The 12,500-nt window shown below is 31.8% G+C and overlaps 1 protein-coding gene across 8 annotated transcripts in view; it reads right to left on the reverse strand.

The window, feature by feature from the left end:
* The window catches only part of LOC106873930 (protocadherin-18), a 178,535-nt gene that overhangs the window by 90,585 nt on the left and 75,450 nt on the right, over nt 1-12,500 (reverse strand). For 3 of the 8 annotated variants that reach the window (XR_016244289.1, XM_014921471.3, XM_052973074.2), the window contains exon 1: nt 1,438-1,685. The exons of 1 other annotated variant lie outside the window; for it this stretch is intronic. The gene's annotated coding sequence lies outside the window, so the exon portion shown is untranslated. Of the gene's footprint in view, nt 1-1,437; nt 1,687-12,500 lie in introns of those variants that run through there. 4 more of the 8 variants (XR_008265534.2, XR_008265535.2, XR_016244288.1 and 1 more) reach the window with 3 other exon arrangements.

The raw sequence follows: 12,500 nt of genomic DNA on the forward strand, positions 1-12,500 counted from the left end.
AAGTAAACTTAACAGTTATTTCTAGCAAGTCAAACACTCTTTCATCAACTCCCTTACAATGTATTTATGTACTTATTTTTTCTTTTCACAAATGTAACATTTATAACTTTGCAAGATACCACTAAGGAAATTAATCTATCTATAATTTAGGAGAAAAATCTATAATTCCTCTAAAATTAGCACGTTACAAAATACCATGCTGCTTTATTTGTGTTTACTTCTGCCGAAACCTATATATTAGTTCTGCCCTGATACATTCTGAGTTCAAATCCCAGCATGGTGAAGTGGTAAAGTTTTTACCTGTCTTTTTTTTTATAAGTCAATAATTAGCAATCATGTCTGAGGGTGAATTGGAGGCGAGAATTACAGTGAATGATAATTTTTTTTTTTTTATCCAATACATAAATACATAGATATGTACATACATGTGTGCGCATGCATGCTTAAATATATACCATACAAATGTATATACATTAATATATAAACATATGTACACACACACACATATATATATTGCACACACACACACACACATATATCACACATTTACATATATATATACACACACATATATTATACATTTATTTATATATATATGTATATATATAAACACACACACACACACATATATATATACATATCTACAGACATATACCCATACATATATATACGTATTTATATATACAGTTATATGCATATATAGACACACACATATTCAGGCTAAAGAAATACTGTAAAACTATGAAGCTTATCTCAAACAAATGATTTTTTTCCCACTATTAACAACTTGATGCTAGTATAAAAGACTTAATTAGACTTGTTCTCCACCTAATGTAACAAGTTTGTGTGTGTGTGTGTGTGTGTGTGTGTGTGTGTGTGTGTGTGTGTGTGTGTGTGACGCATGTATACCTATTTGAATTCTCAATGTGAATGTTTGTGTATGCATATACACACACACCTGAGTGCATGTATATATGTTATTTAGCTCATATGTATGTGTATAAATACATGTGTGATTCTTTGCATGTTTATCATATGGGAGCATGCACAAATACATGTAGACTTTGAAAAAAGAAACAAATGCACATACAAGTTTACATCAGATACATGTGTAGAGTATACATGTACATAGTGTATGTGTGTGTATGCATGTGTGTATCATCAACAGCCAATTAAAATAGAGGAGATTAGTAAAACTTTTGGTTAAACGAGCAAAATTAATATGCACAATATAATATAATCTGCAAAGTTGTAATAATATGCATGATAAAAATTTATAAACCAAGGAAAAGTTACAAACAAATACATTTTACCAAAATATTTTTTCTTCAATTCTTCATTCATAATGTCTAACACTTGAATTTTTTTCAAATTTTATTATTATTTTAATTATTATTGTTGACTTTTTTTTTTTCAAAGGTTAAACTATTTACTTACATTTGTAAAAATCTTTTCCATTGTGATAGAGATTCTATAATTTTTATATATCCTGCTCTTAGACTTGTATTGTTTAGTTGCTATATTGCTGTTGTTGAGAGAGTAAGCCGTGCTGACAATGTTTTCTGTGGATAGGTCTACGTTCTATATGGATATGAGCGATAGAGAGAAGAGAAATAGTTTTCTGAAAATCCTATCAAGGAGAGTGTGATTGTGTGTCTGTGTGTATGTAGATGTCTGCTACAGCCAATGACAGATTGGTTGAGGTTCCCATGGATAAATACATAGATACACACGCATGCACACACGCATGCACACACATGCACACACAATAAATAAATAAGCATCTCAATAAAAATAAATATACATAAATATTTATATAAATGCATACACAAATATACATAATCATATACTCTTAAATATATATGTATATATGCAATCATATATAGATATTCACACACACACATATTTTATATGCATATCTATATCTATATCCATATATTTATGCATAGATGTATATTTATTTTCATATATATGTAAGTACATATAAACTTATCTATATATTTACATATCGATATATACAGACACACACATATGTATATACCCACATGCAAACACACATATACTGAGATAGGCATGTGTGTCTGAATATATACATATGCGAATATGTGTCTGTGTGTGCGTATATATATATATATATATATATACACATATATATGTATGTATATTTATATATATATATATATATATACACACACACACACACACACACACACACACACATATATATATATACATATATGGAAAGATAGATAATATATGAATGGAAAAAAAAACTTAGGAGAGAGGGGGCAAAAAAAATTAGGAGGTAGGAAGAAAATAGCAGAAGGGGAATAAATGTAAGAAAAAAATACTGCTGGTGACTTTCAACACACAAGTAGATTTAATAAAGGGATGAGTCACTTATAATTCTACAAATGTAGAAAAATATTTTGGTATGTATATTATATAGCTAAATATATACATTCACATATTTATGTATATATACACACATCTATGTATACTTATATAAACATCATACTCACATATATACGCATATGCATAAGTATAAACATATGTAATTTATACACTAACATACATATTATATACATATATATGTTGTTGTACTTGGGGATGGTCATATTGCCAGTTTATATATACATACACACACACATATATATATATATATAAACACACATATATATATACACACATATATATACACATATATATACATATATGTATATACACATATATATATACATATATATATACACATATATATATATACACACATATATATGCATACATAATGTACATACACATATACATGCATACATTTATGTATATACGCATATATATATATTTATATACATACATATATGTATATACACATATATGTATGTATGTATGCATGTATGAATGGCAATTTCTTTCTGTTAGAAGATTATGAGGAAGAGCAGCATGTCCTCAACTGACAATGTAAGCCAATTCTGTTGACACTGCAAGGCTTCTCTTCATGTCTGTGCTTAGTAGCTTTAAAGTGAAAGTCAGTCCATGCAATCCCATGCCACTCTATAGACTTGAAGGTCTGGCCACAGTGATGAGCAAGCTGAAGATTTTACATTGGATTGGCCTTCTCCTAGGTGAATTGCTCTTATAGGGTTGGAGAGCTTCACCTACTCTGGAGTTACCAGAAGAGTGCCGATGAGGGCATTGGACTGCCTGAGGGACTTCACTTCTTAGTTTGCTGTCGAAGTTGACTCACTTAGCCTCTTCCTATCCCAAGTTATTCTAGTAGTGGGAACCTGGTTTGGAAGTTCCAGAATTTTGTTGACCATGGAATCACATCTTAGTCACTATTGTTTCTACACTGACCCAAAGTAGTAACACCTTCAGGATTCCAGCCATGAGTAACTAGAGTGTTATAGAAGAAAGTCTAAACACAAACCCTAACTTCTGGAACATATATATGCATAACACACACACGCACATACATATACATATATGTGTACATAGGTAAATGTGTGTGTGTGTGTGTGTGCACGCACATAAATATATACATTTATACATATATATTGCTTTGTCATAGGCTCTCAAACCCATAATGGTGTCATAAGGAAACTGATGGATAAACACATTGTTTATCCATCTGAGAATTTTCAGATCTGGCGAAACTCACCCCTCCCAAGTCTGATCACAGCCAATTTCTTCGAAGCAAAGACAGGAATAAAAGTTAGAGACACAGAAATGGATAACCAAGCACTAGTGTAGGTGTGATAACTTATCTATGGACACCAAAAACAAGCAAAGCAAAACTCACCCCAGTGTGATTTAAACACAGAGGGGTGAGATCCAATTACCACAATGCAATCTTTCCTACACAATTCTGACAATTGGATGCCCATATAGACACACACACACACACACACATACATCACCATCTAATATCATTTTCCAAGGTCATAAGGCTTGGACAATAGAAAAAGACTTGATGAGCCAGAAGACAGTGCCTAGATCCACTTACAAATATACATACATGAAAAAAACCCTACTTGTTACAGTCTGTGACTCAAGGTGATAAGGGTCATCACTACGGGTGTGATTGCTACTATAATTCATTACCACTTCCACAGGCCTACTGAGTGTGTTTGGTTCTAGTGAATTGCTTTCTGGACCTGATGTGGGTACATCAGGCATGTCATGAGAAAATTTGTCCCAGCATTTATGAATACTTTCATATCAAGAACCCATAGATGTAGATGTACATATATACACATATATATATATATACACACACACATATATATATATATATATATATATATATATATATATAGGTATGTATACACACATATATATATGTATGTATGTGAAGGCACATGGCTTAGTGGTTAGGGTGTTGATCTCATTATCCAGCAATCGTAATTTCAGTTTCTAGACCAGGTGGTACATTGTGTTCTTGAGCAAAACACTTCATCTCATGTTTCTCTGTGCTCACTTTGACACCTGACATGTGGTACGTGCACCTGTTCAGGCAACATTGATTTGATGGAGAGAGTGAGCTAATGTGTAGCACGAACATTTGATCGCTATAAACAAATCATTTGTGCAGGTCATTCAGCAAAAGCGAAACACTCATACATTGTCTTCAATGGGAGAATTGATTATTATTCACGCACACACACACACACACACACACATATATACATACATATGTATATATACATATATATATATGTATATATATATTTTGTAAGATATAAGTGAGAGGTAATATAACCATCTAAGAGATAGATGTATCCAGAGGCACTCCAGGTATTGCCTCAGGTAGTATGTAAGTTAAAAGGTAAAACCGTGGTTTAATATATATAAAGATAAGAAATGAAGCAATAAATAACAGTGAGACGTGGATCGTTGGTGTTATAAAGTCATTATTTAATTAAGATAAGGGTATGTTTACAGCTGTTTCAGTGTATCAAACTGGGGTAAATTTGCATTTACCTCATTGCAATTGATAGACATCATCGGAACAATTATATGGCAAAGATAAATAGAAGGAAACAGAACAAAAAAGTGAGGAAGAGAAAGGAGAAAAGGAAAAAAGTTTGTTAATTCAATAGTCTTACACTTTAGTGAAGTCCATAATTCAATATATCAGTTGGAGGATATAAGAGAAGAGAGTTAGTTAAAGCCATGGTCTTATAATTAGTTAGTTTTATAATTCCACGTGAAACTAACTAATTATAAGACCATGGATTTAACTAACTCTCTTCTCTTCTATCCTCCAGTTGATATATTGAATTACAGACCTCACTAAAATGTAAGACTATTGAATTAACAAACTTTTTTCCTTTTCTGCTTTCTCTTCCTCATTTTTTTCGTTCTATTTATCTTTGCCATACATATATATATACATATATATGTACATACATACATATACATATATATATACATGTACATACATACATATACATATATATATACATATATATGTACATACATATATATATATACATATATATGTACATACATATATATATATACATATATATGTACATACATATATATATATACATATATATGTACATACATATATATATATACATATATATGTACATACATATATATATATACATATATATGTACATACATATATATATACATATATATGTACATACATATATATATATACATATATATGTACATACATATATATATATACATATATATGTACATACATATATATATATACATATATATGTACATACATATATATATATACATATATATGTACATACATATATATATATACATATATATGTACATACATATATATATATATATACATATATATGTACATATATATATATATATACATATATATGTACATACATATATATATATACATATATATGTACATACATATATATATATATATATACATATATATGTACATATATATATATATATATACATATATATGTACATACATATATATATATATATACATATATATGTACATATATATATATATATACATATATATGTACATATATATATATATATACATATATATGTACATATATATATATATATATATATATATATATATATATATACACACACACACATATATATATACACACCTGATCTTTCTTTCTTGGCCGGCCGTTGTCCGTGCAACATCGATATTCCTCCCTGTGCCTGTGAAATCTTGTATCCCTGCTGTAAAGCTTTATTTCCACACACGCCAGCTTAATTTAATCCGTCCTTAGTTGAAAGACACCTGTTGTTATGTCCTGTTATAATTTTTATTGTATTTGTGTAACATTGTCCGTTTTTTCTGTCCTTGTTTTTGTATACATTCGCTGCTCTCTTCCAAGGAATCTAATGCTCTTAGCATAGTTTTTCCTTGGGGCTGGCCAGATTGGAGCAATCTTGAGTATAATCAGCCGAAATTGTGAAGATAATCTGGTACTCGACTGAGAAAAGAAAACTACGAATGACCCGTCCTTGTTCTCTTTGTATCGTCTATCTGGATGTTTTGTTGTCCCATTCTTGTGTCACCTAACTGTCTGGATGTTTTGCGTTCTTGTCCCATTTTGTATATATATATATATATATATATATATATATATATATATATATATATATATATATATATATATATATATATATATATATATACATATATATATATATACATGGAAATAACGTCAAGGTAGAAAATGCTAAAATAATTTTTTTAGAAAACATTACAGTACCAGTTTCAGTCATTGAGACTTTTTCAACTGTAAGTATGGAAAACAATTAAGTTTTGGAAAAATATAAAGAAAAGTTTTTTAAAAGAATATTTGCATAGTATTCAAATTCAAGGGGCATTTTCCTTGTTTCTGCCTGTCTCTGTCTCTCTTGTTTACTTTTGTTTGGGTCGTTGTGAATTCTTGGCAGAGAAGAAGGAGGACGATAATGGAGAATGCAGGAGTGCCATGATAGAAGTAGGATGTTAAATGGTCAAGTGCCCTGAAAGTGACTTGTTGTGGATGGTAGTAGTGATTGAATTCTTGAGACATCTCTTTTGAATGTATTGCTTATAATATTTGTGTAGGCTTTATTCTAAACAGCAATAGTAGTAGAGTAAGGAAGGAGGTGGCGGAGAGGAAGAAGATGAAGAAGAAGGAGAAAGAGAAGAGAGAATAATAAGGGAACGCAGGTAGCATGATAGTAGTAGGATGCTAAATGGTCATGTGACCTAAAAGTGGCTCCTTGTGGACTATAGCAGTGATTGGGACGGTTTTTTAATGAATTCTTGGGTATCTCTTGAATGTATTATTTTTAATATTTGTGTGTGTTTGTGTTATTCTAAGGCCTTGGTGGATATATCATTTTTTGTAGATGCATTCAAAGGGGTCTGTATTTTGTAATAAAGAGAGTCGCTTTACTAATTCGTTGGCTACAGGTTGTATCGTCCCTGAATTGGTAGAGGGGAAAAATTCTGAAGCTTGGGTTTTTGTTATTGGCGTAAATGTCGATGTGTTGGCTGAATGCTATTTTTCTGTTTTGGGGAATTTTGATCTGGGTGCTGTGCAGAGCCATCCTTTAACATAGACTGTTTTTTGTTTGGCCTATATATTACTCTTGATACCCAGAGCATGTTAGTGCATATATCAGGTTCTCCGAAGCACATGTGAAGCTGCTTTTCACTGTGAAACATTATCCCTGTTTGAAGGAGAACTCTGATCCCTCAATTAAATTGACGCATATCCCACAGTTGGGTCTTCCATATTTTTTTACTGACGGGCTTGTGTTACAAGACTTTTCATAGATTTGGGTTGTCTCTTGCTTTTTATGATGGTGTGTGTTTGGAGGATTAAGTTCATTCTGTGGTCCTTTTTTAGCAGGGATGGTGTCAAAGGCTTCATTGTTAAGAGGGTTGTGTGTGGAGACGTATGGTAGGGCTTTTGGTTGTAAATCCTTCTTTAATTTGGGATGTCTGAGTTTGTGGATGTTGAGTTGTAAGGCACATTGAAAGCATATGTCAATTAGTTAAGCGGGGTAGTTCCTGGTGATGAGCGTATCCTTTAGTTCATGTAGTCATGTGTCTCTGGTGTTTGCATTAGAAACTATAGTACATATCCTTTTCGCTAGGTTGAAGGGGATATTGATTCTGGTGTGTCTGGGGTGGCATGAATAGAACATCTTTTCCAGCTGGCTATTGACACAAAGTCTGTGTCTGTATAGTGTTTGCTAGGGAGGTCATTGCTCCCATCTCCAGCCTTACATGATACTCACAAACCATGGTTTCTGTGTGGTTAGCGGAGTTCAGTTTAAGATAATCACTGGTTGTTGATGAAAGCTTTCACCACTTGCAAACGCTATATATTCTTATCCTAAGCAACACACAGTCGCTGATCTCATATAACCACCCATACACCATGGTCGGTGAGTATCACGTAAGGCTAGAGATGGGAGTGATGACCTCTCTTGCAAACACCATACAGACACAGACTTTGTGTCGATAGCCGGCTGGAAAAGATGTTTTCCTGGGGCTTAAACAACAGTAAAATCATCCTTTATAGGGCCGCCACATTCTGTTGGCAAATAAACTTTATTATTCGGTACTGTATACCTCTTGCTGAAAGATTTAAAACAAATTATATATATATATATATATATATATATATATATATATACACACACACACAACAACCTATCAGTTTCCATCTACCAAATTCACTAACAGGCCTTTAGTCAGACCAAAGCTGCTGTAGAAGATACTTACTAAAAGTGCCATGCCATGGGACTGAATCCAGAACCCTGTAGACAGCTAACAAACTTCTTGCCACATTGCTACTGTCACAATATTTCAAGATTTTCTTAAATCTTATTGAAAAAAAATTTTTTTAATCAGAATGACACAAATCTTTTGGACAGAAGCTTTTATTACATGTTTTTGCTATTTAAAGCTTTTCAAACACACATTAAAGGGTAATTTGTATTGTAGGAGACATTTTCAGTAGCAGTACCAACTATTCCCAGATAAGTTTTGGAATTAGAATTTTATAAAATATTCTAGTTTTGCATTTCATAGTTAATTGTTTTGTTCCTTTTATTTTAGATAAAAAGAATATTTTGCATTTTCACTTGTACAATTATCAAGATGTTTACAACATGGATCTTTTCCAAGAGTTAAATCTTTGATTTTTTTTTGCTCATTTACCCTAACACATTGTATTAATTTTGATCCTCTTTGTCTGATATAATTCTCATTGCATTGAGGCATATGATGCAGTAAATAGGAGGGTTCTTTTTTTTTGGGGGGGGGGGGATTGCAGTTCATAATTTCAGTAAATGTCAATAACTTTTTATTCTTGGACTTTTTTACTTTTGCCAAGTTTGATGAATTCTCATTCCATGATGAAGAAGACTCTTTTATGATTTGGAGGTTGTTTTCAGCTGTTGATAATTTACAATTCTTTATTTTCATGAGATTTGATGACTGGTATAAGATTGGAAAGTACCATTCGACTAAATGTAATCATGTTATGATTTCAAGAATTATGGGTGACTATGAATGAAATATTAAAGTCTTTGTTTTTGTTGTTGCTCTCATTCTGAGAGTTCTTCTGTAAGACAAAAATTGGGATCTCTTTTGACTTCATTATGGCATGATTTACTAAGTTTTTGAAGTAATTTTGTATCTGAAGGAATACCTAAAGTTCTACTAATTGGCCCTCTTGTCTGTGTTCATAACTGTTGAACATATATTAGATGTAATGTTCCTTTTAGTATGGAAAGATCTAACATTTAGTATATGCATATACACATACATTTATATACACATATACATGTATCTGCATGCATATATATACATATACACACATGTATTTACAAATATACATATATACATACCCACACAACGCACACATACATATATATGCATACATACAAATACATACATGCTTGTATATATAGATAGATGGATAGATATACACATATACATATACACACTCAACCATATTTACATATATACATATTCACATACACATATATACATATCTAAAAATCTGTATATAATCACATTTAAATACCTGCATATATACCCATCTACACACACACACACACACACACACACACACACACACACACACACACACACACACACACATAAATGCATATACACACACTTATAAACATATACACACACTTATAAACATATACATGATTTAATATTTTGAATTGATAATTTAAGTACCATAAAATATATCCACTGTATTTAAGGTCTTGGTAATTAGCATTTTGTTAAAATGCAACATATTATAATGCAATAATTGTAAGTGGAATAAGTTTGCATAGACCAAAAATCTGACAAAATGGATTTTTCAGTGCAAAACTACTTAGAAGCATGAAAAGGAAGGAAATATTTCATTGATAATTCATCATTGAATTCTGCTCTACATCTGTTTCAATGGCTAGAAGACAAATATTTTCATTCCTATAATTATGCAGTTAATATATAAATATACATAATTTTAATGCAGATTACTTGATAGCATAATGGTTAAATATGTATCTATTTCACCATTTTAAAATAAGTCTAGATCAGAACCATACCAAACACATCATTTTCAATGAATTCGAGAGGGACTCTTCGGGAACAGAAACGGCAAGAAATAATGACTGTCTATGGAAATGAAGCTTTAAGTGTCCACACATGCCAACGATGGAGTGACCAGTTTCACTTAGAAAAAGTTTTCTCTTTCAAATTCCCCTCAGTCTGGACAACAGAATTTCTGTCAATATCAAGCTTCCGAAAACGGTAATCGAAGAAAATTCAAAGTAAACTGCATGATAATCAGTAAAACAGTTTAATTCAAGTCACATTTCAATCATGAAATACTTTTATGAACTAGGAAAAGTTGCTACACTTGATCAGTGGGTCCCTCATCATCTGCTTTTTTCTTAGCATAAGGTGTTGTCCTCTTCTCATCACTGAAAAGTAAATTTGCTACTGAATCTTTCCTGAATAAAATTACACAAGCATTGTAAAGTAGGTTCCTTGTAAATATATCTAAGAAAAACAACAAGGGTTAGCATCCACTAAAAAAGAAGAGTCCAAAACCAGGTCTACACCCGATATAAATTTTGCTGTATCTATTAGGATATGAAGAGCTCTATCTATCATGAAGTGTTAAACTAGAATGACATGGATAATACCAAGAAGTATTGTCGTCAATTAGAAGCTATGCATGAAAATTTACCAAAAAAAAAAAAACAACCACCATTGGTCAATCCGAAAAGGATGCTGCACTTATATGATGATGCAAGACCACATAATGCCCAAGTCACTCAGAAAAATATTTTGGCATAAAATAGGGAAGTTTTGCCTCATCCTCTTTTCTTCATCTGACTATCAACTTTTCAGATCGAGACAACAATATTCATATGTAGGAAGTTTATTTGTTGTAAAGAGGTTGAAAAGGACTGAGGGCTTTTATTTATTTATTTATTTATTTATTTATTTATTTATTCATTTTTTGCTTCAAAACCTGAAGAATTTGATGCCCGAGGGATCAACAATTTACCAAATGGATGGAATTATCTTATCAATAATGAGAGAAATATAATCTCGGTTAAATATACCAATTAAGACCAAAGAAGCATTTGTTTCTTTTTCATTTTGAAATGTGACATCATAAAAGGACTTCCATCACAATTTAATAAATAAATAAATAAATACAGACAGGTATACATAAACACACACACATACATATTTATATATATATATATATATATATATATATATATATATATATATACACACACTCATATGTACAAAAATAATGCACATACAAACAAATTCTTTCATTCTTTTACTTGTTTTAGTCATTTGACTGCAGCCATGCTGGAGCACTGCTTTTAGTCGAGCAAATCAGCCCCAGGACTAATTCTTTGTAAACCTAGTACTTATTCTATTGGTCACTTTTGTTGAACTGCTAAGTTAAGAGGACGTAAACACACCACCATCAGTTGCCAAGCGATGTTGTGGGGGACAAACACAGACACAAACATATACACACACATACACACACATATATATACACGACGGGCTTCTTTTTAGTTTCCAACTACCAAATACACTCACAAAGCTTTGGCCAGCCCGAGGCTATAGTAGAAGACACTTGCCCAAGGTGCCATGCAGTGGGACTGAACCCGGAACCATGTGGTTAAAAGCAAGCTACTTACCACACAGCCACTCCGTGCCTATCCATAATATATTTATATACATATGTACCTATCCATATATATGCCTATATATACACACACACGCTCACAAGCACATAAACTCATGTTTACAAACACATAAACACATGTTTAAACATATACCTACACCCATACACAAATACTCATCTACTATGGGGCCATCCAGCATCAACTTTTCCCTCTCCTTTTGCCTGCTTATTCCTTACAGCCCTTACCTCCACAGCTTCTTTGCCACCTCAACACCACATCACTTCTCA

Source organism: Octopus bimaculoides, chromosome 14 (assembly GCF_046866305.1).
Source record: "Octopus bimaculoides isolate indiv1 chromosome 14, ASM4686630v1, whole genome shotgun sequence".
Lineage (NCBI taxonomy): Eukaryota > Metazoa > Mollusca > Cephalopoda > Octopoda > Octopodidae > Octopus > Octopus bimaculoides.